This window comes from Humulus lupulus, chromosome 2, assembly GCF_963169125.1.
Source record: "Humulus lupulus chromosome 2, drHumLupu1.1, whole genome shotgun sequence".
Lineage (NCBI taxonomy): Eukaryota > Viridiplantae > Streptophyta > Magnoliopsida > Rosales > Cannabaceae > Humulus > Humulus lupulus.
Window position 1 is genome coordinate 239,483,990 of NC_084794.1, and position 3,030 is coordinate 239,487,019.

Genomic DNA, 3,030 nt, shown 5'->3' on the forward strand with positions numbered 1-3,030 from the left:
CATTGGCATTAAGATCCTTCACAGCAAGGTTGGAGTCACCACTACCCTCCATATTTGCAATATCCTAATACTATACACCAACTGTAAGTTAGGGAAGGCTTTAAATTTTCACGGTGACAATTAAAGGTGCATAATAAGGAGTGGTTTAGTGACAGTGACTCAAATAACCAAGGTTAGGATAGTTATTCGAATATTGTAGAAGCACGAGTGGTTGAGCCATTAGTAGATATTGAATCTAAAGTTGATGAACAAAAGACCTTCGAAGTTATTGAAACTCAAAATTTTGCTAAGATTGATACTTGCTTGATGGATAATGATTGTGGCATGGTGAATGAAGCGATACCCATCCTTGATCATGAATTTGCTAATGATAAAATCATAAACATGGTTATGGATAGGCAAATGGAGAGTGAAAAACATCCATAAGGGTTATAAGAGGAGTTCCTATAAGAAGGTGAAAGAAAGGTAACATTAGAGGATGAGAAAGAAACTGTAGTCGTTGATTTGAGTCCATCAATGATAATATCATATACACCACCAATGGATCCATATTTTCTATTGATGCCACCTTCACCATTCTACATTCTCTATAAGCTACAATAGTTTTCTCCCCAAGCTCATCACTCAAAGACATGTGTTGTTGGTGCGACATACTGAATAGATTCATATATTGCCAAGCTTGAGGGTGAAAACCTTCAAGTTGTCAAGCATGACCCTTATTATGGGCGTCGACCACTTACTGACGTGTTGACGGAAAACTATATATGTGCAACTCAAAAAATGATTGCAATGATTGTCACTGTAATAGAGCAATATGTTGGATTACAGGGAAGTCTAATTTTCATTTTTTATTATTTATACAATGGGGACGATGTTTAGATTATGTTTGGTGGGAAAGGATTTGATTTTTATTGTTTTCTCATTGTAGATATCTCAGTTTATTTATGTTTAGCTTTTGTTTCAGTTTTGTTAGGCTTATATTTATTTTTGTTTAGGGTGTTAATGTTAATTAAGTGGATGATGAATTCGCCGCTCATGTGAATGTTTTGTTGTATACAATCTGATGAAAATAATGTTTTTGCTTTAGTCTGTGTGATTGATTTGAAAATGTATGCTGTCTAGTTGGGTTCACGACATTAGTTAATCATTTAATCAAGATTTTTTGGTTGTTGTTGCTTCGAGAAGATTTATGCTTTCTGAAAAAAAAATTATTAGAAAGAAAAATATATTATCATAGAAATTGGTTGATCATTACTTTAGATGAAATTCTAGACAATGCATGTTTATGAAGATGATTAAGATCATTTTTAGAACGATTGAACATTTCAAGCCGACCATGACAAATATTATCTATAGTTACCTATTTGAGCCTATATGATTCTTTTATTTGTTTGACACCCACGTAATTGAACTTATTTGAAACTGCGTTATCTTTTGTTTCCTTGATTTATACCATTACCATATAAATAATTGATTGGGGATGAATTGTAATGGTGTTTATCATGAAAGTGTGTGGGTCAACGATGAGAAAAAATAATAACTAGAGAGAGAAAGAGATGAAAAATAATGTTTGTTGTATTTAACTACACTCCTTATGTAACGCCCTGGATAACCAAGACCGTTACACTGTGTGTTTAAAATAGTGCAAGACTTGCTAACCAAGTCATTCAGACAAAGTGTAAACTCTATACCATTATCAGAGTAAGAATAAAAAGATTTTGGTCACAAACAGGCTATTTCCACTAAAAATGACGGTTTAATACATGGAGACTCAAAACAGGGTTTAGGTGTCTTAGATACAACAAATTCTAGAAGTTACAAATAGTTCAAGCCACTCTAATGGCAAAATATACATTTTAGGTTTCCGTTCCTGTACAATCTCTCGACCGTGGCGGCCGAGCAGCTGACGATGTACACCTCGCCCCCAGAGCTCTCCAACTCATGGTTGATTCAGCCTACCCTTGCCTTAACCTGCACCACGTAGCACCCGTGAGCCAAGGCCCAGCAAGAAAGCATAATAACATAGCAAGATCAGTAACACTTATCTAATATTTTACAAAGCTCAACTAAGAATTCGATATTTCATAACATTTATCCAATCAGTAATAACAGTTTGTCATCCAAACAGTCAACCAACTATATTCATAACACAATATTCACATTCATAGCCAATAGATTGTCACAACCATCAAATAACATTCAGGGTTGGCGCCCTTAGTCGCACCCTCTAATTAACACACTGTCTTCGGCTCATTAGGGCCGCCCCCAGTGTAATACTCACTGACTCCGGCCAGCTTAACCGAGCTCAGTGATAAATAAGCTGCCTCAGCTACCAGTGGCCGAGCCGCGCCCCAGTGCGCAAATATTGATTCCGACACCCTTAGGCCGGTAATCGCATGTCCCATGGCATAATACCACCATCACACGACATGATATACAAATGGAGGGAACTCTTAGTCCCATCATGTTCACATGGTTAATCACATTCACATAACAATGTATACAAGCATAGGGAACACTTAGTCCCAACCTAACCACATAATCAGGTGCAACTTTCTTACCTTTCAATTCACTAGCTTTGATCACTTGACTCCTTGAGCACGATCCCCCTCGAGCCCTAGCGCTTACCTAAACACAATCATGGCCAAAGTCATTATAAATCCCCAAGTTCAAAACCTAGCCCCGGGGCCAATCCCGAGCCCCCGGGAAGTCCTAGTTCCACCAAACAAGGTGGTGGAACCAAACCCCAAACCTTAGGTCAAAACCCTTGCAAACAACCCTAAAATTCACTTCAGGAAGCAGGGTAGCGCTACAGTGCTCATGGGAGGGCGCTACAGCGCTCATGGGAGGGCGCTACAGCGCTACAAACAGAAGCCAAAATCCCTCAGCAAACTTGGCCTAGCGCTACAGCGCCCAAAGGCTAGCGCTGTAGTGCTAGTCACAGACAGATTTACACCAATTTTCCTCCTCTGCGATTTTCTCGAACCAACTCGAACCAAAACTCTTCCAAATCTTTCCCAATCTCAAAAA